General features: G+C 41.7%; 1 protein-coding gene across 5 annotated transcripts in view; it reads right to left on the reverse strand.

Annotated features, from left to right (window-relative positions):
- IQSEC3 (IQ motif and Sec7 domain ArfGEF 3) overlaps positions 1–23977 on the reverse strand; it is a 101850-nt gene that overhangs the window by 76953 nt on the left and 920 nt on the right. The gene's annotated exons all lie outside the window — the stretch shown is intronic.

The following is a 23977-nucleotide window of genomic DNA, read 5'->3' on the forward strand; positions in this document are numbered from 1 at the left end:
TCGTGCTACCCCCTGCAAGGGAAATGAGTAACACTCACGTAGTTGCACAGGGGGATGCTCAAGAAAAGTGAGTCAATACAACATGCCCACTGTCACACAGCAAGCTTGTCTGTAGCATGAAGCTCCTGCCTTTCTAACACCTCAGTCCTAGTTTCTAAGCAATAGTCCAAGCTTCTGCTCTATTCAGCAGCTCAAACTACTACTGCAAAGGATTAAGTAGGTACTTAACACCATATTGAACAAGAGCCAAAAGAATTAATTTCACGTGAGAGGAAGAAAACAGCACAAAGGGTTCAAAGAGTTAGGGTGAAGAGACAGAACTGTGCTTGACTACTAACACTTGTAGATGTCAAATCTAGCCCTCCCATACTGCTTTCCCCTGCCCTGATTTCTGATAATCTGCAGAGCAAAAAGCCTCTTTAAATGAGGGAGAAGCTTTCTAGAGTGCAAGTGACTTCTTTCCAGTAGCTTGCCCGGCCAGGTATTCCCCTAAAGGTCAGTGTAAGTTCCTTTACTGGGTAACAACCCCAAGGAACAGAAATGGGTACCTCTCCTTGAAAAGAATGGCATCTGAATCCTAGTGTTCTTCTGCATAGCCTAAACTGTGGCCCTGGGAGAGTATGTCTGTCTCAGAAGCACTATTCTGTGCCTATCTCAATTGAGTATTGGCCTTGCTCTGAGGGCGCAGATGCTATGTAAACTGTCAGTGGAACAACAAATGTGCTCATATAACCAGAAAAAGGCCTTGAACCTGAGCAGTATAAACCTGGCCCTTCCAGTCTGAGCAAACCAATTCATTCATTACAAGTAGCAAAGGCAACACAAAATAAACTGGAATTAAACAGTTCACATCACTAATAAACCACAGGAACAGGAATGAAGCTGACCTGTACTGCTCAGTTGTTACTAATAGATTAGCTTTACAGGTATTTTAACCAGTCTCCGTCTCTCCAGAAAAGAACGTATAGCCTCAATAACACAGCAAGAACCTCCACTTATTTGTCAGCACACCAAATAAGCAGCACCTTTCTGCTGAAATCACCACTGAAACTCATAAAAGTCCTGCAGCAGTGTACAAATGGGCACAGCTGCACCTGGCTAAACATCTGCTTGCATAGTGAAAGCAGAGAAATGGAGCCCCTAATGTCTTCCTACGGAGAAAGAACCCTCTCCTGCTTGAGCTGAAAGAATATCTCTGTGAGAATGTGTAGGTGTCATTGGGACTATTTCTTCCAGTCTCCAGGCTTACTTAAACCAAACATTCTCCATCTTTCCTACTACGCTGCAAAAAGCAGATGGCACATAGGCACAAAGAAAACTAGAGATAAAGGCTATGTCTAGGACTTTGGTCTACTTCATGGGATCATTAAAAATGTTAGCTTTCCCCAAGGCACACATTAACAATCCACTTGAGTCCTCATACCTTGCCTGCTTCCATTCAGGCAGAAGGTACATTAGGAGGTGGGAAGCGCAATATAGGCAAAACACTTAGTTTGGGTTGATATAATAAGATAATCAGGCTGAAAAGTTTCAACATGTTCTAACAGGCAACAATATATCTCTTTTACTGATTGTCACTAATAGCTACTGCAAGCAAAGGAAAAAGGAAAATGGAGAACAGCAAAATGGGAGCCTAACAGGAACAAATACCTGCAAACTTCCATATAAACATCTGAGACATTCTCCCTAATCAAATGACATAGACAAAAAAAAAAATGCAGCCCCCACATAGAGGTTTATCCCCTTATGTAATTGATCCCAACATATATTCTTTTAAGGGGAATTTCCAGTATCATGAAAGAACATGAAAGCAATGGGCCATACGACGCACACAAAATGGAAAACAGACTTTTTCCACCTTCCATGTTCTTTTAGCATTGTGCCTTATCTTTGGTTTTAGGTTCAAGGTTTTTAGCCTTTGCAGATCCCACAGGAGTGAGTTCTTCTGCCAAGCCTGCCAGTACAAAGGCCATCTTTCTATAACTGTGGTTACTCATACAAAACAGTTAGGAATTTTCATCACATTGCAACTTATGTCATCAGTTCTGAACACCACATCAGTGCTGTGCAGGCTCCCTCCTCCTGCAGACTAATCTTGCTGCTTGGCATCAATGGAAGAGCTTTCAGAGTTGAGGAGTACTGGCACACTTGAAATTTCAGCTAATCCTCTTTCAAAAGGCATTGTTGCTATTCTTGGAATAATGAGTAGGAAGTTTCCTTGCTCTGTTAATGGGTACAATTAGAGGCAAAATTGTTGAGTCGTTTTCTGGCAGCTTGCTCTGAAGATGCCATGACCCGTATCACTTTTGTTCGAAGCAAAAGAAGTCAAAGCATTAAAATTTTTGTCTGAATGACAATTTATTAAAGAATAACTAGTCAAAAATTGCAAAAGTCCACACATTCTCGTGACAAGAAGTGCTTTTTTGGCCCAGAAGGAACATTTAAAGATTTTCAAATTTTGGTTAACTTTTCTAAATGACTTTCCAATGGAAAACCTAGGAACAAGAGCAGTTTGTTGATTCTTAAGCGTCACATTTTATCGAAAGATAAAGGTCCTCATGAGACCTTGTCATACACTGAAAATGTGGGGGTGGCTTCTTAGCCAGTTCTAGTGTTCATAAATATTCTCAAATGGTGCCAGAAGAAATTACAAGAACTCCTTATGCTTGTCCTCATTGGAAGGGTCTTACGAATTCCAACTGACCAGTGCTAGTTCTTAACATGGAAAACCTATCCTCTTGGAGATTAGCCACTAGATGCTGTTATCCTGGCAGCACAAATCCATCATCATGGACTGAGTGCAGTTTTCTCCCTCATTTCGTTGCATGATCCATCTCAGTTTAGGGTAACTGAACTTCAACCTGAGAAGTTCACCTCCCTGTAAAACAGTGCTGGTACATTTCAAAACTACCTGTGACAACACACCCGCCTCTTCTCCCCCACCCACTCCATCTACTGTCATGATGTCTGCTTTCATGCCACAGCTGTGAGAAAGGCATTGCAACGCTATTCACTGATCTGGGACAGATGTGCTTTATCTCTTGCAGCAGTGGTGGCCATGGATACACATGTGACTGCATTTGTATTGGGGTGGGGAAGATATTAGAAACCTGATTGATGGACAAGATGTGAAAGAGATAAAAGATAATGTCTTGATGCTAAATTTAAGTGTCTTGAGTCCCCCCAGCCTTGAGGGGCACAGCTGGGCAAAGAAGACGGTTAAGGTATCTTGTCCTTAGTGGCACTGCTAATACCTTTTGTAAAACTAAGGTAGAACAGCTGTTTGGCATAACAGCAATAAGACACTTTTAAAATACTTCCATTAATCCCTTAAGTGTTTTATAAGGAGGTTAGCAGGAGAGAGAGAAATAGAGTGCCATCGATGTCTAGCCATTTCTTGGGTGGGGTTTGGCAGTCACTATGCTGCAGAGCTGTGTAAGGAGGAGCTGTGAGTCAGGGACATCTAAACAAATTCTTTCTCTTGCAAAATATATTGGACAATAATTTAGGGATTCAAGTCTGCCCAGGAGAATCTAAGTGCTCCTTTTCCATGAGTGTTAATGGAAACTAAGCACCTGAAATCTCTTGATGACTTTGAAAGACTTAGCCTTTTTAAGTCATTCAGAGCAGACGGGAACGCTGCCATTCAGATTTCAAATCTCAGATTAGCTTCTCCACCCTGAGCTCCTGAGAAGCCGGCTTTTTTGCCTTTGAACTGAGCCCCTTTAGAAAATAAATGCTCATATCACTAAGCCATTTTTGATAGGAACTTAGAGCTGTCCTGCTTGACTATAGATTGCAGGTAAGCTGAAGATCCCACACTTGACTGCAGCATGTCCTCAGAAACCAACATTCCTTGAAAGATGACTGGTTTCCTTAAACTTATTCTGCTGTCAAGAGCAAGTGCACAGGCTGGATTGTGTGAGCTTCCACAAGAGTATGCAATTCTACGCTTTTTGACTGTAATTTTCTATGTGATCCTGTATCACTTTGCCCTAGTCTTTCTGCACTTCTGACTAAATTGTTGCAGTTGATTGGATTACCCTTTAGCTTGTGTTTGGTAACTTAGTTTCCTCACACCAGTAGAAACGGAAGCATAAGGAGTCTTTATATCAGAACAAAGGTGAAAATACTGAGAACAGGCACTAATTGAGGCTCACCTAGATCAATATTGGCAGTTAGAAATGCTTTAGGACTAAGACTTGGCATTGCTTGTGTTGCATTCCTGCCACCTGCAACGGTATGCTTCTCTTCTTTGAAAAGAACTGGAGTGAGATCCTTGTGTTTAGGATAACAAAATTCATAGCAAAGTCAGATTCAGGGTGACTCCAAACTGTGACAAGTGCTCTCTGCAGTTGCTAGACCTCTTTCACCAAGCTGAAAAAGTCTGTTTAGCAATGCTCAGAGGATTATAGCTATGATTCCTCAGGAGGCACTCACGTCAGCTATTATAAACTGTGTCAGTCTAGGCATGCAGTAGGATTGAAGACTTCCAGTAAAAACTGAAGGGGGTGATGAAGTGGTAGTTTTCCTTCGAAGTCATCCTAGCACCAGTGCCATGAGACAGTGCTATAAGGTTCAGTGTCCCTAGCATGATGTAACGCTGAAGTCACTTGAACTCCCAGTAAGATTACAGGGATTTTTTAGTTGCTGCTGTTCCATGCCCGCATGCCTAAACTTGGGATCTTCTGTGTCAAACTCCATTTGGGTAACAGAAATCACTGGGGCTATGGTCATACGCACCAGCTAATGGCCTTGTCTCAGTTGGTCAGCCTAACACCTGCACAACAGCTTTTGTGGAAGAAATGGCAATTCTGATCACAGGGCGCTGCTGCTTTCTGTCCCAGAAGCAGCTGTGTCTCCATAGCAGGTAATGATCAGTTTGAGTGCTCTGAAAGGAGAAGGGTTCTGTAAATGGAAATTAATATTCTTCTGGCTTGCAAACAGAGTCCCTCAGGGCAAAAAGGGAATTCCAGTCTACAGCCATTATTTGATGGAACTGTTTTCAATTACATATCCTCTGAACTCCTTAATTCACGAACTCTTTTACTAAGGGGAATAATGCTTCTGAAAAGCCTCGTTAAGGCTATGTATAGAGGGAGAGAATTTCTTAACTGCTTCAGCTAGCGCTTCAGCACAGGGTATGAATGCCAAGAACCCCTTTGATAAAGTTCATGCAACTGTCGGATACTAATGCAAATTTAATCACACTGCTGTGTAAGAGCCCCTGGGAAGTGCACACCAAAGCCTCCAGCAGACCATAGAATTGGGATCATAGAGCAGGGGAAGTGGAATTCATCAATATGGTCAAGGGCACCTTGAGAGCATACTTGGAATAGAAGGAGTATCGTGGTTGTGCCAAAGGGATGCTTTGTGGATGACCTGTAGGGCTGGGCACCGCTGAGGGCCATTCCCAGAAGGGAAGTGTGTGCCAGGCTTTCCTTAGGAAAACTAAACAGCAAAGAGGTTAAGGGATGCGCTGACCATTCCCACATGTATACAGTTCCACATCACACTGGTTCTGGAAATCTTACCGGAAAGCCAATGGTGGCTAGCTGGAATGCATAAGATTAGTTAGAGGTTGGCAGGATATTCCTCAATTTTCTTTATTCAACAGTTCAGTGTGATTGCCTTACATTCTCCTTCATGATCCTTAAAATGGGAAAGACAATTGTTTCCCTATCACCCTCTTCTTCATAACCCAGAGGTGAACTCTTAAATCTCTAAGAATATGTCTGTAGCCTGACTGTCTCCTTAGCATTTAGAAGCTAAAACACAACTGAGGACAGGAGGTGCTAATGAGGTGCTAGCAAGCAGAGAAGTGATGGTGCTTTTAATCTACAGAGCTGGGCTTTTTCTCCTTTATGTATTACCCAGTTTTGTAGTTGCTATGTAGACATAAAAGATGGAGGCCATCTTGGTCCAGCTCAACAGGTTGGTCTTTTTATGTGGTAAGTGCTCTGGACAAGGTTCCTTGAGTGCCTAGAAACAGACTTAGGTTCCTCAATTATGGTCTTCTGAGGTGTTATAGTTGGGAGGGAGGAGTTTCATTATGTGTGTGTAAGTCTGTGCCACTCTTTTTCTGGGAGATTCTAAACCCAAAGCATTTGTCATATTCTTTCCTGCCAATCCTCAGCCTACCATTATTTTCTTAGCATTCGTCCCTACAGCAGACAGCATGGCTTGCTTTCTAGGGACACTTAGTTTGACTCACCACACCTTACTTTTACTGGAATTAAGGCTTGTGTAATATTCTTGATTTCCTTTGCTCTCTTTCTGTGCCATTGTCCAGTTCTGCTTTTGTTCTTTTGCTAGAGGCTGTATGTTTGTTGGAAAGTGTTCTGCTGCCTGCAGTGTACAGTGAATAAAGTGCTGTGGATTCCTAGATACCTGCTGCATGTCTGCTTCTGTCTACAAGGAACTAGAATCCATGACTTTGTAACACCTGGTACTGAGAGCTCCAAGTGACAGGACTAAATTAGGAGGTGCCTGCACTTCATTCCCCTTCATCAGCCTTTCTCCTGCTTGTAATGGCTCAGACTGTGGCAGCCTCAGCATCTCAAAAAGATCAAGGGGATGGTACTTACATTTGCTGTTTGACTGCAGACAAAATAACATTCCCCTGTCTTTCTGGTGATGTTTTTGACCAATGGGAGATTCCTAAGAAGAAAAACCTGCGAGGAGCAATATAAAAAAAGGAAAGGAACAGAGCATGACGGAAGTACCAGAGGTGGATGTAGAATATTATCATGGGGTTTGGGCATCCTAATTCTGCCTTGGAGACTAATTAAATTAGAGCTTTTACATCAATCCAAGGAGAGCTCCAATGAAAGATAAAAAGAGGAATTGTTAATAACGGAAGGAGGCACAACCTTATGGAATTGAAATTCAAATGCATCTGAAGGTTGGTCCTCAAAGATGAATCTGCAGGCTCTTGCACTGATGGGCTCCATATGAAATACAATAAGCCATGAGGCAGTGGTAAACCTCCAGGATCAAGCAACACTAGCATGCTCATTTGAGAATGGGAAGCTTGCCACATCACCCTTAGCTCCCCACAAAACAACAATGCTGGCATCTGAGAATAGACTGTTCAACGTGCAGCAGCAATAAAGGCCATCTGGCCCAGGAGCAGCAACTTTTAATGACCAAATGCCATCTCACAGAATGTGCTGAGGCTTTGTGACTCCTGTATGACATGTGCCTCTGAAACGTAGCAGATCTTATCAGTCGATAGCATTAGCTACTACCTCAGCTTCTTCTTCCAGCTGTTTGTTGTTTTGCTTCATTCTGTTTAATTAATGCAGCCTTCTGAAGGAGGGGGCCATGCAGCAGTTGCTCTTGAGTTTAACTTCCTTCATAAAAGCAGCTGCTGCTGTCAGGCAGTGTTGGGGTTGGAGAGATTACAAGATCCTTAATATAAATCACTCTCTTGAACTCATTTGTCTTAACAAGTTCTTGTATCAATGTTCTCTTTATCATCTCTCCTTGTGAAGGCTTGCAGACTGTCTCAAGACCTTCAATCTAGTAGAGGAGGCAAAATGAAGACAACTAAGTATACTAAATCTATGTATGTATAACAACAGACTGAGTGTTGCACTCACGTACCTCTGTAAATGCTTTCTGGGGGAATGCAAGGCAAAATAAAGTGTTTTGCTTTTTGCTTCTTTAGCATTTAAAAAGGCTACATTCGTATGCCATTATATGTTTAATTTCATACTTCCTTTCCTCTCACAGTTATTATTCAACCTTACATCCTTTTTCTTTTGTCAGATCTCTACTGAAAGGAACCTGAGGCTTTTGGTCTTGACAGTGCATGTCAGGGAAGATGTATGGGATGAGGGATAAAGGATGGATGACTTTTATCCCATTTTGTGAGGGTTTTGATAATGATAATGATTTCTTTTAAGGTTTTTTGTATTTAAATACGAGAGTGTAGAAGAAACGAAATGCTGTCAGTGTTGGCTTCATGCGACATTCCTATTTGTGATTCTCTAATATCCTTGACTGAATTCAACAAAAAGGAAGAAACAGGGGAATGAAAACCTCATACTGAATGTCTGGGAAATAAACATCCATTGGGGCCAAAAAGGGCAAATTTAAAAATATATATATATAATGTTTCTTGATGCATTGTTGTGTCACTTGTGATAGAACCAGGATGGGCATGAACTTCGAGATATGCAGCAGTACACAGAACAGCTTCTGTGGCACAGGGACCCATGCCATGTCCATTACTGCAGGGAACTGATCTCTTACAGACAACAGCCACTGTTGACTACAGCACTACCCTTCTTCTGGTTCGCTTAATCAAGATGGTTTTTTAGTTAAGCAATACAGCCTCTATTTTACCAAGGCTGAATTAGCCTTCCCTATTAACTGTTCAATCCAGCTACTAAATGTGTAATTAAATCTGCATCTGTTGCCTCTGGGCTCATTAGAACTCCTAGGGCCTCGGCTCTCTCCTCAGTTATGTCTGTTCCTGGCTGTGGGCGTCCACTGGATTGGTTTCATTGCCTTCGATGGTTAATCTCCATTTGTGCCAAGGTAAACAAAACAGGAATTATACACTGTCTAGAAGACACTGGGAACAGAAAAAAATATGTAATTTTCTTGTTTAGATCTACAGTTCACTGTTTTGGAGGCCAGTTTGAATGCTGTTGGGAGATGGCTTGATCTATCTTTCCTTGAAAACCTATTCTTAAGTAATTAATAATTAAAACAACAACATCAAAAGCCAGATTGAGAAAATTGGTTTGGAGTCTTTATAGTCAAATCCCTAAACAGGCAGTGAACGCATACTCAGAAATCCGGTGCCATGGAAATTCAGCCAGTCTTTTTACCCAGGAGATTTTTAGCTATCTATGGAATTGTTATGCTCTCTCCACCATCACAGTTATGGTTTGGTGAGCTACAATGGGCATCACAAGTTCTCAGGGGTGCATAGACTGTGTGCAAAATGCAGCTACACAAATGGGTGCAAGCATTACCACTGGTGAGCCAGCATTGTGCCATTAAAACAGCATTCCTGTCTTGAAAAGCAGGCCAGAAATATTCTCAGTGGATGGATTTGCTATTATTAACTAGAATACCTATTAGCAAAAGAGGCAGTTTCTGGCTTAGTGAAGTGGAAATCACAAGGCTGTAAGGACAAAGAACAGCCTGAACTGTTCAGTGAAAAGGAGTTCCCTGAGAAACAGGACTTTACAAAGGACAAGGGAAAGGATGGGGTCAGTAAGAAGTAATCAATTCACACTTGCACTCAACATCATGATGGGCAGGATAAAATTGAGACGGCACTTTTCCAGATTCATAAATATAAAGCTAAAAAGTCATTGCTGATGCATTTGAGGAACTTTTTTCTTTCTTCATAATTTATATGAATATCAGCATTTGGGGAAGTGAAAGATTAGTAGCAACTGCTTGGTGCCATGCAGAGCACATGCAGGCTTCCTTTGTGCAGCTCTGCAGTTTCTCCTCACCTGCATCATCTCTATTAGTTTAGTCCTGAGCATCCATGCAGTTGCCAGCACACCCAAACCCTGGAGCCCATACCTATTTATGCTGTTTCAGTCTTGCTTCTTCACCTGTCTCACCACATGCAGCATCTGCTGGTCCTTTGCATAACACTCAGTCTTCATCTGAGTCCTGCAGCACCACCTCCTCCAGTTCTACATGTCTCTTCTTCAAAATGCAGACCTCTTGCATTGATCTCAGTTCTACCCAGCAAGTCCTACCTTTCAAATACAGTTCTGGACACACACAGCAGCTCTTCTGAGCAAACATGGGTTTGCCACCTGGGGAAATACCCTCATGAAGGGCAGACAAAGATCACTAAGGTGACTCAAGTTTATCTTAAGGCAGACCCATGGCAGCCTACTGGCATGCTAGCCACTGTATGGACTGCTCGCCATCAGAGATCTCCCCACTTAGCAGAGGGCAGTGGGAGTAGACAAAATGTACTGTTCCAGTTTAAATATGAGCATGCTCTGTCATGGTGTTAGTACCAATAAATACATCTCTGAAGTTTGTGTCAAAACGAAGCTGTGGCTGCTGATGACCTTACACTGCCACACTGTCTGCTACAACAGCTCAGAAATGGAGTGGCAAGAAAGGTTGATGCATCTCTTACCTCCATGGATTGCAGTCTCATGATTGATATGAAAGAAGGCTACACTCACTTTAAGTAGTATATGTAGTTTCAGGGTATTAGGTGTTTTAGTGTATAGCAGGGACTGTGTAACAGTCAGAATTTTGTTTGCCTCCTGAGTACTCCCACCTCTGTATTTTTGCACTGTCAGAAGTTTCCCAAGATCAACTTCCTCGTGCTTAGAAGCCTCTACTTTGTCCTTTCTTCCTTGTAGAATGACTTCCTTTTTGCTTACTCAGAGCTTCTTCTAAGCTACCTCTGCAGTCCCAGGTTCAGAATGTGGTCACTTACTCTTTGAAGCACAAAACACAGGTCATGTTAAGTTCTTTTAAGTAACATACGGTAAATCTTCCATCTTTCCTTATTGATGACTTTATTAATTCAGTGGGTACCTGAAACCCATATAACACATATAAGTTACCATCTGTAAAAACTGGATTTATGTGACATAAAGCACATTTCACTTAGACTCTTCACCCGGGCGGTTATGTTTATTTACTTTTGAACCACTCATTCCTTCAGACTTTACTTCTTCATACAAAGATGTATATCTAGAGAGAAAGGAAGACAGATTCTCATGGAGATAATTGTACCGTTCACTTGCCACTTCAACCTACCCATTAATTCACAGTTCAGTACATGCCACGCTCCTCGCCCTCCCAACAGCTATTAAGGAACCCAGTAACAGAAACCCCCATCACAGCCTTCTTCTCAGCAGTGCTATGTTTGTATGATACTATTGTGGTGTAGCTGCCATCTACACTACTCTCACAGCAGAGCTGTAGAATGGAGGTCTGGGGGGAAAGAAAGAGTGTAACTGCAAGTGAGAAAGAGGAACAAGGGTGAGCTAAGTAAGGATAAACAGGAGGTGCTGTCTGGAAGACACCAGTGAAGTTAGGGGAGAGGGTCCAAGCTCTTTTCCCAAAGGCCAGTTTCATTCTTGCTGATATGTTTGCAAATATCACTGCACTATTAGGAGCCACTCACATCCTCACTTTTCTTCATGACTTTAATAAAAGGAGTAGTAATAGAGAAATGTCATGAAATCATCCATCTTTTAGCTATTTTTTGTAGCACATCTCCAACTAATACCATACTTGATCACAAGGGAACAGTTACTAATTGTGCCTCTGGTCAGTGTTTGACTCAGAGAATGGAAAACAGCAGCAAATAAAAACAAAATGGAGAAATAAAAATTAGAGCTGTTAGATAAAGGAGAGAGAGGTCCTGATCCTCTGAGGTGCTGAGTCCTTTCAAATTGAGGAAATTAGTATACTCCTACAGTATAAAATGAGAAGAAGAAGTAACCAGCATAAACGGTTCCTTGCTGGTAGGAGAAAGGAATTTGAGAAACATCTAAAGCACACTCACATCCTGAAGGCATCCCTTGTTCCAGATCTCCCTTGGCATCTCTGTCATTACCAAATGCAGCCTAAGTCTGTACTAAATGCACCCCTTGACCAAGGGAAATGTATTCAAAAGGGGTATATGGATTAGCAGATTGTGCCCCCCTGCCCATACAGGCATGAAAGAGTGCCAAAGAGCACCCTTTGGGTTTGTAAAACACTGGGACCTGCCCAATACTGAATGAAAAACCAGGTAGGATGAAGGATCCCTATCAAAGTGATGTCTCTAGCTAACAGCTAATCAGGATGAGCTAATGAAACATGGTTACCATCAAGCCCTGAATCACAAACAGGAGGGATAAGGGACCACAAATGTTCTTCTTATTACTGGAAATTAAAACCTCAGCCCAGAACCCACTAAGCCACACCTATCAGTCATGCAAGAGTTCTCCTTGGGTGAGGCAGGAAAGATCTGACAGAGCAAAACTTTGAAACTCTCTGCATGACTTGGCGATTGCATGTTCTGCTGTGATTGTGTCAGGGGAGAAGGGTATGGAGGCAGCAGACCCCATTATGGCTCTGCATCTAATAGGAGAACAGAGGGAGGGAAAGCAGAGCTGTGGGAAGAAGAAACTGCATCTTGCTAGGCAGTGGCTTTTGGAGAAGGTACTCTGTCAACTTATTCACATGCACAGATGTGATAATTACTTTCCGCTTCCCTAGCTCACACGCAGTGCTTACCTCTGTGGGAGGCTTTTCCTTTTGCTCTCACAAAAGGAATATTTTTGGTGTCTTCCATGTGCTTGCTGAGCTTTAGCACATCAAATCAGACTGAAACAGCAGAGACTATACACTCTTAACCTACCTTCTCTTGCTACCCCTCATCATTCCGTGCAACTCATAACTGGTTCCTTGCTGCAAGAAACAAAGCACACTCCAGCATGTAGGTGTGGTTTCTCCCACTTCTTTACTCCAACATATTTCCTTGCTGGACTAGCTGCTTTAGTAAACCTTGCTGGACTTGCGTGCAATACACGTTCACAGCCTTCCCAACGTGAAACCACGTGTCTCAAGTCCTCACAAAATTCAATATTCAATTTTATCTCCAGCCTCCACTGCTCATTCTTTCTAGTGTACATAACTGACACCAATCATGAGCTGCTGTTAATGATTTTTGGCTAAGTTACAGATCTTTAATTAGCCAAACCTTTTCCTGATATCAAGGTGTCCAGGGAGTGAACGAGATTTCAGGGTTTAAATCAGTGCTATTGTGCCATAGAAGGGACCTCATAACATTTAACACTTCTGGTCCTGTTTGTCTCCTTTCAAGGCACTGTAGCCTACTTGACAGATCAGAGCCCAGGGACACAGGTTTTACTCTCAGCTTTGACTAGCTGCGTGAACTCATGCAAAACATTTTCCATGTCTTTGTTCTCTTCTGTAAAATGAGGACTGACTACCTTTGTAAGCACGGAAGGGTCTACTGATAAAAAGTAATGCAGAAAAGACATCATTGTTGTTGTTGTCATTATTAATATTATTATTACCTTTTGCATGGTATTTCCATCATTCATTCTGCAGCAAGATTTTGCCATGGTTAGAGGTGCACTAGAGGAAAAGTGTACATAATTGCTACTTGCTGCACTTTTAGATATTGGTAGGGACATACACTAGCAATATTTTCCCTTGAGTAAGGGTATTACTTCCCAAAGCACTTCAGAAAAGGCAAGATTACTGTATGTATGTGTTCCTCTCTGAAGCACAGATGTTTCTGGTGTTAGATTTGTGAGTTGGCCAAAGCAGCCTGCAGCGAAGCCTTGTAAAGAACTGCAGCAGAAGAACAGCCCTGATTCCTTATGCTTATCATTTGTGCTGGAGGTAACAACTTCACAAGAGAAAGATAATGAAGAATGGTGCCTGTTTTCAATTAAGCAAAGCAGTGAAAGGAACATGATGACAAATTTACACCAGCATGTGAACAGGGATAACACCTTTGCTCTCTGCCTGTGTATATCCTGTGAAGGGACACAGGTGGTCAAGGTCCCCATCATCTAATCTGAAAATAAGTGCTAATGCCAGGTAAATATCCCAAAAATTATGCTATCTGCAGACATACTCCACTGTCCTCTCCTAGCACTCTGGGTATTTCTTGGGAGATCTCTCAGACACTGCCCAACTATGTTAAACTGCATTCCTTTAGATGATCTGACAAATCTACCATCCTACAGTGATAAGAACTAGTCATATACACTCTGGGCATTGCTTTAGATGATCTGACAAATTTCCCATTCTACAGTGATAAGAACTAGTCACACACACTCTGAGCATACTGTAGTGCGCTTCTTCCTTAAGCCCAGGAGCTGCCTACTGGGGAGGTGGCTTCAACCAGTCACTATCTGTTAAGGATAATGTTCAGTGTGTGCAGAGGAAAAGGCTCATGAGAATAGAAGTAAACCCCTGTCATTCCTTCCTTCCCCCCAGCTACACTGAAGCATTATTACAGTGAAGCATTATTAGTTTCCACTGGGCTCTTTCCCCTTCCCCTTGTAACTCCTCCCTCTGTCCACTCTTCCATTAGCTTGTATCTCCCTGCACAGACAACCTCTGCAGAATGCAGAAGTATGGTATAGCCTATCTTGTGACTGCTGCAGAGGCTCTGGTGAGCATACAGATGTGCACACCACTGGGATGTAGTCCTGAAGCAACGCTCCACCCATGCTTTCAGGCTTGGCATTTGAAGAGTAGGTTAATACAGACTTAAAACCAGTCTGAAGCACACAGTAGAGGTACAATGTACGTGCCTCTCATCTTCTTCTTCCCCTCTTCCTTTGTCACCAATATTTCCATTCTTCCACCTACCTGTCAAGTTGCTGAAAGCAAATGGAGCTTGGCAGAAGGCTGGTCCTTCCCTTAGAAACGAGTAGATTTCTTCTCCCACTTTTGGGAGACTAAATACTTTTAAACATCTGAGACTGAAAGTCCTTGCCAACGCTTTTTATCCATCAAGGATACAACCCAGTATTCCCTATCTGCTTGGCTGCGTAAGAGCCGTGGTAAATCAGGTGGTAAAGGTGGTATAACAGCTCAAGCCAGAGCATGTCTAGTGAAGTCAATACGTATCTGTTCAGCTTGACAAAGATGAGAAATTCACTCCTTTCTTGGCAAAAACAAGGGATGAGCAGCAGATGTTACTGCAGCTAACATGGAGATCAGTATTTTCCCAAATGAGTAATAAACAGTTTTTGGGGGAGACATTACAGCAGTTGGCATCCCAAATGATTGCCATGTCAAGTATGCACAGAATCTAATAGGTTAATAGCTAACTCAAACTAACTACCCCCAGTGGTGGGACAGAAGTCAGTTCAAGAAGATCCGTAACATCAGAAGTTAATGTATGAGTGTTGTATCTCTTCAAGCTTGAAGCCACTTAGTTAAGTGAGTTCAGCACTCAGATTTACAGTTAAGTGGCAACAGAATCTGACTCTTTGGCTCACTTAGACGGTAAAATAGTGAAAATTACTGATCAGAGCCAGGCAGTCTACCTACATCAGGAGTCTGAGTGGTTATAGATCTATTGGCACAAAACATGATAGAAGAAACCTGTTTGAAGAGAAATCTTTGGTGTGAGAATGAGGGAATATGCAGAGAAAAAGGATGAGATTCCTCAGGTTCTTCACTAGTTCAGATAAAAGTTAGTGGTCCAGTGTGCATGGATATCAGCATGGGCCCTCAGGACAAATCCAATGATACTCAGTTACTATGGTGAAGAGTGGCATGCGAGTACCTAGGCAGACATAGGCAATTTACTGGTGTCCTACTGGGAATGGATTTGCAAATTAAAAACCAGCAAATGAAACACAAGAACATTTGTGAGAATTCTGAACTGACTGCAGAGCCGAAACTTGTCCTGGAACAGCTCAACAGAGGCAAAACAGGTATTCCTCACAGAGGGGCAAAAGCAAGGAAAGAGGTCTGAGCTTGGCTCCATGGAAAATGCTATCATGTATAAAGTCTTTAAGAACCTCAGGTCCAAAACAACACTGCTCCAGGAGGCAGATCCAAGGATGTTCCATGGAGGCAGTGCCCAGCCAGGCACAGCAACACCAACATGCTGGATGCTGAGGCTGAAGGAGATGCTGTCAGAGCAGCTCTCCCACTGGAGCAAGGTAGTATGAACTGCCTCAAAATCAGCATTGCACAGACAAACAGACTGACAGCAAGGTCCCAAATTTTAATAGAAAGGTCAGAATTTGAACAAACATGCAAAGTACAGCAAAACCTGAAGGGAATCTCAAGCCTCCTTAAGATCGATAATAAAATCAGTGTCAATTTTCTACCACTCTTGAGAATTACATAGACGCCTTAGCGTGTTTCAGCAAATTTAAGTTAAACTCTCTAGTAGTAACCATCTCAGCAGCAGCTCATGCCCATGCAAATGTTAGCAGGTGGATTAAGGTGATCCACCAACTTCATATGCAAAGCCAGAAGGAGAAACAGACTCCTTTTGCTAATGGTAAACCTCCACCTATGTGCCCCCTGAATTCAGTAATTTCCCAGTTCTTTCTAACTTTGATATTCCAAGTCTTTTAAGAGGCTATTGCACAGAGAACACCAGCTCCAGGAAAGGATCACAGATTTGGATTGGACTGTTCAGCCATTTGGATGTACTAGTAAGCTATCAGGGACTTGGTCTTTATTGCCAAGGTTCCTGAGCAAAGTGTGTTTTCTGTGACCAAATAATCTTTTCCTTTTTCCTGCCTCAGTGTGTGTGTGTGTGTCTATGTTGGCTCCTACTTTGTAACTGCAGATCCCACTGTGAGTTTCAACCAAGTTTGAGTGAGTAACTGATCTCAGAGATACTAATCTCTAACAAGCTCCATGAAAATAGCTGGCAGGGTGCAACAGAGAGAACTTTGTAGGTTCTCCACTGAGGGAAAGTCTGCTGAGTGAACTGAAGCCATTGCTCCACACAGGAGTCTCCATGTTGGAGAGAGATGTTACACAAGCCTCAACACCAGGAGAAGCTTAGATCAGACCTCACATCGTGTCAGGCATCAGAAAATGTAACCGTGGCACAAATCTCCTGGAAGCCAAGCTTCATTAGCTGTGGAGCTCAGAGACTCCCTTGTTTTCAGCTAGAAGAAGGAGGAAGGATAAGGTTTGCCGTATCTAATTTCTTATTAAAAATCACATCAGATCCACCAAAATGTTCCATCTTAGATGTGACTAATCATGGGAAGTACTGATCCACCTCTATCCTCCTCAGAAAGTGCAACTTCAGAGTACCTGAAGATAACAGCTGATCAATAAGCATAATCTTAGCAAAAGCAATAAAAATAATACCTGTGTGAGAAGCAGACTGAAGGTGCATGCACAAGATAGAGAAAAGAAAAAAAAATCATCAAACAGATCCAATACGTCTTTATAACCCTGCTGCAACAAAATTCCTTTTACCGGTTTACATTAAAATACCATGTGAAAACATTACAAACCTATTACACAAAGAATCAAAATGCTGCTTAATGGTTTTCTCATTGTTCACAGTTATTTCTGCAATGAGTTGCTATCCATTGCTGTTGTCAGCATTCATTTACAGTAGTGGATGTACGTGTATTTGTGTGTGAGGACAGATGCACAAAATCCGGTACAGATCCTCAGGTGATGTAAATTGTCATGTCTATACTGACGTCAGTAAAGATACACGGATTTACTCCAGCAATTTGCTTTTCTGTATGTAAAAAGGACAGAAACTAGGTGCTGTTTCAACTTTCCTCTTAGACACTTACTGTAGATGAATGCTCATGCAAATACATTCTCTCTTCTATGTGCAAATATACATATTGCCTTGCAGTCAGCAGTGCAAGTCATGACAGGAGCTTTATGCCACTTCCTGTGCTGAAAACTATAAAAGGGATCGTTCCTGATCTATCTGCCCACAATTATCTGTAACAATAGATCTCCAGCTGCTTTGCTACAGATCTTAAAACACATAGAGATGAAAGGGACTGTCTGACATCACAAGTCTGTTAAAAAAAAAAATGAGGAGGAATTAAACTTTGATCTTAAGACTGTCCAGTGCTCTGAGAGATCTTAAACAGAGCCATTGGGCAGAACAAAAGCAATATCAAGACTCTCATTTTTCACCAATTTTTAGCTAAATGAAATTATAAACTCCAGAATAGATGAATACAAGGATATTACTAGTCTGTTTCAAGATACACCTCTTTGAAGGCAAAATGCATATGTAATTCCTTCGTTTTAAAGGAAAAATGGTCACATTTCAGGCTCTGTCTCCGTAAATTACTCTTCTTTACTTTTTCCTTATTTCCTCTTGCACGGTTCCATGGAATGTGGCCCAAGTAATGATCACAGGCTACAGGTAATTTTATAACAAATGAAACATTTTCCATCTGTTAAACAGAGGAATATTTCTGGCTTTCTATGTTTTCCGCAGGGAGAAACAACAAAAGGTTTCATAAGTGGATGGAAAAGGATAAATAAACCACTGCTGATCTAGGAAAAAAGGAGAAAAGAAGCAACCTAGCAAGGGATTTATAGGGAAAATAACAGGAAGGCAGATGATGAATAAACCCTATATACAGAAAGATTAAGGCAGAGAGACAGTAGATCTTTTTTTACTGTTTCTACTTGGATTCCAAGGCGGAAGGAAAAAATAAAACTGGGAAATGTCTAAATCTGTTTGTCTAGAGGTATTTTTGCTCACAGAAACGTATTTCATTTTGTTACATGAACACTCTTTTTGAATGAGTAGGTAGAAACCGTAATTAACAGGAGACCAGACTTCCAGCTGACAAGTTCTGGTCTGGCACCATCTAAGGGCTAGATGAGCAGCCCAAGAAGGCCAGATTTATCTGGGTTACCCTGACTAAAAGTGCAAATAACTTCAAGCGTGGTGTAGGTGGGAACGTGTACAGTCTGTGCCTTATATAAGTAGCCACTCGCTGCACACATAAACTGTATGAACCGTGCCTAACCTGTATATTCCTGCATGCACATCATTTTATGAAGGACATGGAAGTATCAGTTGCTTGTTGCAGTCTCAGAACAACGGGTGTACTTCCGCACTGCATAGGCTGCAATGCACAGGACAGCCAGCCCAAGAGTCACCTGGCACTGAGTCCCTGGCAGGAATTCTCAAGGGTGTTAATATCTATTCATTTGGAACATTCTTCCATAAGTAGCTCTTCCAAAGAGCCACGTGTGAATTCGTCTGAATGCTAACAGTGTTGCCATGTGAGCCCACTGCTCCTAAAGTCTTCTGACAGAGGCTTACCTTGGATCTGCCTGGGAAATGACATCAAATGGGGCAGTACAAAGCATACAGAAGAAAGGTACCCTTGCCTCCTGAGAAGAGCAGCCTGGCTGCAACAGAATATATACCTGAGTGACATAAAATATCACCACCTTGTCAGAAAAACAAAATAATGCATTTGCATCCCTCCTTATTTAAGCATTAAAAAATTCACCTTTTTGCTGTTGCTTTCAGCCTTTGGCTTCTCTTGTTAAAAGATTAGCATAAGTATTTGTTTCACAGGTCCTGCTCTAACTGGGCTCAGGACACAGATACATATGTAGTATCTGCCCAAAGCACCAGTAGGCAGTATTTCTCACAGATTCCTTGTTACTCCTTCCAGGTGTTTCCATCCCACCAGTGAGATTTCCCACAGTAGTATTTTGAGCCTTGACACTGCATTGCTCTGGCTGGGACTTTATACAGCATCACCCTCAGTGACATGGTTTAGTGGTGGTCTTGTCAGTCCTGGGGTAATGGCTGGACTTGAGGATCTTAAAGGTCTTTTCCAACCTGGTTGATTCTGTGATTCTATATTGAGGTGCTATCTCTGTGGGTGGAATTTCTCATGCTGTCTTTACTCAGCAATTTTATACCTAGAGCTTCAACCTGAATCCTTCCTAAGCTGAGACCTTTTGCATCTTTCTCTTCATCTGTTATTTCTTAAATATTGTTGTGAATCCTTAATTCCATATTCCTCTGCCTTTACAGGTCCTGACGTAGATACGATGCAGGTGTGTTCATGCCAGGAAGTATGTTGTAGACTGACTACAATGTGAATGGAACTGGTATGGATTTATCTTTAGATGGGACGTAGTCACAAACACTCTGCTTTCTTCTCTCCTCTCATTATGCCCTTTACTTCAAAATCATTTGAGCAGGGCTTTAGCATCTGTGTAGATATTCCAATGCAGACCTCTGCCATTTGAAACCAGCTTACAGCACTCGACTCCAAATAACTTGATATGCTGAAACAGTACATTGCTAGCAGGGATTTGCAGAACCCAGGGCAGCACCAATGCAACTATTTCTGGTGTGTGAAAGCTCAAGGGAGTTAAACCCTTAAATAGGCTGGGTGAAATCTGAAAGAATGAAAAGAGTGGGCAAACGTAGCATTCCTTGTGCACCCAAATTGAAGGGAACAGGTATCTGGGGTACACAAGTCATTCAGAGTTGTTCTGATCTTCCGCTTGGTTTTTTTTTTGTGCTGGTGCAATGCGCAAATATAGCAAAATATGTTAATAGAAAGCCATCATATTTATAGTTATTGTTAGTACCCATTGAAATCAGTGGGATTTTGTCTACGCTTTTACCCTGGAGATAATCCATAGAATAGAACATTAATGCATAGTTAAAAAGAAAAAATATGGAAAACAGCACCTCTGCATAATATCTTCATTTTAAAGTTACATAATTGAGCTTTTGAAATTAAACAAAAATACTGCAAACAGCCTCAGACCACAACAGCAACTAAGTGACTTCAACATTGTCTTTTAAACTTGCCTCTTTACTCAGATAAAAAATACCACCCTAAACTAACCCAAGATAAAATAAAAGAAGATAGTGTTCAGCCCAATGCATACCCAAATGAGCTTTAAGACCTCTGGGAAAATGTGATTTGAGAACATTTCTTCCAAGAGTTCTAAGAGTTTATTTTGCATGAGGAGATTACCTTGTAGAGCAAACAGTGGCTAATAGTTTAAAGGCAGTACTTAGATGCTTCATGTCATGCTAAACAAATACTGTTTCTATGCCTTGTTTTCACTGTTGGCAAGACAGTCAAAAGAAGACTTCAATGCCACCTCAATGCAGAATGTTTGTAAATGGCACGTGTCTTTTGATGGAAGGAACTATAATGGATTATTAGCTATTATTCTAATTGTATTTATCAAAGTGAATTTTCCACATGCTCAAAATCTGAAGTCCTTCCATAGGCAGAGCTCACAGTGAGAATTCTACTGATAAAAACCAGCAGGATTTGAGCCATTTAGACTTAATCTGCTAAACCCCGTGGCATTTCCCTTATACTCAACAAAGGGAACTGGGGATGGGTAAAGAAGGCAGTATTCTGATAAAGAAGGGAAGGAAAATTTATACTCACGGGATTTGATGACACTTTGGGATGGTCCCTTAAGACAAGAGTCTGCCTAGTAAGGGTGATCTAAGCTATGCTAATTCGGCAACCTGTATTTTTGAAGCAAAACACTCCATGACGAATGACCTTATTTTTTTGTTTTTAAAGCTCTGAGGTGCTTATGCAATAGACTCCTAAGGTAGAAAGAGACAGATGCCATGGAATAATAATCAGCCAAATTCTTGCTGAGGATCTCTGCAAAAATCTTCCTCCTTGCCTCTCTTTTCATAGGTAAGCTCAGTGCTACCTTCCTCACACAACACCACGCAGCAACAATTAGGGGGCCTCTGCATAACTCCGGAGTTGTTCCCTTTCTAGAGATAGGCTTGGGTTTGTTCCCTTTTAAAATGAAGGCTTTCTTACATATATATATATGTATATATGGGCTTTAGAAAAAGAAAACTTAACCTTTTTTTAAAAAAAAGCAGACAATAAATATAACACTGAACTTTTATTTAAAATTAAAAAGGTGCTTCAGCTGTTTTTTCTTCCGAGCCCCTTACAGAAGACTGTCCTGGTTGACATGAACAGTCACACATGTCCAAAATTCAGGGCTCCTATTCAGGGCTTGAGGTTTAGCTGGGCTCAAAAAAACCCTCAGTCGTAGCTCAAAATGAGCAAAATCTCTGGGCTGTGTCTGAGGTGAGAAGGGTGAGCACAAGTACCCTTAAACATGCTGCCAGAACCTCCTGTTTTCTGAGAGGCAGAGGAAATTCCATTACTGGGCATTGACAGCAGGGCACTGCCTGGGTGCTGCTTTAACCCTTGCTTTCAGCCACTGCATCCTGACATGCTAAAATATCCTTTCTGTTCTGTTTAGAGTGGCCATTTTCTGTAGTGAAGAGTCAGTTCCTATGCTCTTAGCTAAAAGAAAAGAAAATTAAATAACACTGAATTTCAGGGTTTATAATAGAGGGAAAAGCATGCTCAGATGTGGGGTGGAAGGAGGAGAGTGCAGATACCTAGTCTGTGTATGTATTCAAGTGTATGTCCCCTGCTGTCGCACAAAAGCAAAAATACAACTCTCAGGTTGGTAAGATGGATCATAAGGGATATTGGGCATGCTGTCAATGGGTGGTCACAATTCCCACCCTCCATCCAAGTTGCCTTTAAGTTAGATTTTGCAGTCGGTTTCATTTCCTTCTAACAGTCAAAGATAAGAGAGGATGAAACCCGGTATATACAGTCAGTGGGGAGAGGGGTTGGGTAAATGACCTGCAGGAGTGAGAAACATAGACTGTTTTGCATCCGTCATAATTCCTTTCCTATACAAAGCTTTTGGTTTGCCTAAGCTATAGAAGGAAACAGAAGCAGTCTATTTTAATCTTCCCGAGTGAAGAACGCTGCAGGGATTGCTCTGTTATCCCCAGCAGCAGCCCTGACTTTCCACATAAAGGTTCCATCCACATCCATCTATCTATGTACTTAAAATATAAAGATTATTGCATGATGCACCAGCAATGAGCACTTCACTATGAAGAAAAAAAACTACAGTTCTTTCCCAGTCAAACCCCACTGCAAAAGAAAAAGGTCAGGTAAGAAGGAGGGTTTTAGACTTATGCATAGAAATTGATCCTTCAGTCTGTGTAATGACGTTTGTTAGAAACTCTGTTCAGAAGAAAGGAAAGCCCTTGCTGATGCAATGTTTCTAACAGAGCCTTCACTGCAGGGATTCACTACTGAAAAAAAAACAAGAGGTTGATTATGTGTTTTTAAGTGGGTTTCTTACTGTTTTGGCTTCAGTGACTTAAACTCTGGTGTTCTGGGTGTACAGCAATCACCATGAGTTCAGAATCTGGTCCAACGTATTTTTAAAACTCCATCTATTGCATGATGAAGAAGGGCCAGATCCTGCAAATCCTTACTACCTGTATTAATACTTTGAGTAGCCCAGTCCCTGCAAGTTGTGATTGTGAAACTGAGTCATACAGTGCAGTATTTTAGAAATATGGATCTGCCTTTGGGGATTCAAGCATGCCTTGACATTACATATTCCTTTAATAGTATTTATTTCAACAGTAATTTCTCCACTGATTTTCATAGAGTCATGTGACAGAGCTTAGCTGCTATGAAGTGGTGTAACTGTACTTGCATCAGCTGAAAATCCAGCTCCATGTTGTAGCTGCGCTTGTGGATTCAAAGCAAACATGAGAGAAAAGGGTCCCTTCTATTTAAATTGTCAAAAGAGACAAGGAAGATGTGTTGGGCTATACAGTGTGCTGTTGTCTTCATTCGTTTTGACATTACTATAACCAAAACAACAGAGTTCATTCCAGGGAAGGAATTCCAATCTAGTTTTACTACTTATATTAGCTTCTTTCTTGCATAAAAGAAGCCACATCAGAAACTAAGCCCCTTCTCCTCCTAACTTCACAAAGTCTGGTGTCCAACCAGAAAACATTCCCCTGCTTTCAAAGTGCCTAAACAAAAGGGATTATCACAAGGCTGACTGCAGTTGTAATTACCAGCTGGTGAGCTGGTGGCATATACTGGGTACATGATCCCAGAAAATGTTACACCTCAATAGTAGGCTCTTCCACTACCTATAGTGCTGGAACGCTCATCGTTGTTTACTATACATGCATGCACACAGACCATTATCAGCATTCAGTACTAGTAGGCATGCTTTCTTCACTGAAAAGGAGAGACCAGGAAAAAAATACTTTGTCCTTTTGAAGAGCTGGATCAGTGTGAGGTGCCACTCACCAAAAGAAAATAAAAGGAAGAAAGAAAGAACCCAGACAACCCACACACAAGTGTGATAAGCATCCTAAATGCCAAACATACATACAACATCTGTATCTCTCTGAACACATATACACTGTGTGCTATATAATGCATACCCTAGACCCCTCGCATCAGTAAGAGCAGGAAAGCCCCAGCTTGTTCCAGGGAGGATGGGGTATTTTGACAGATAGCGGCGAGTTAGGGCAAACAGAGGCTGTCACAATGCTGCTGTCGCCTTTGATCCAAGACTTGTTTATTTATGACAGACAATGAGGGCACGATGCTGCCTGTGAGCACCACGGCTGGGT

Source organism: Pezoporus wallicus, unplaced genomic scaffold (assembly GCF_028554395.1).
Source record: "Pezoporus wallicus isolate ANWC-B61680 ecotype Strahan unplaced genomic scaffold, APGP_CSIRO_Pwel_v1 contig_2908, whole genome shotgun sequence".
NCBI lineage: Eukaryota > Metazoa > Chordata > Aves > Psittaciformes > Psittacidae > Pezoporus > Pezoporus wallicus.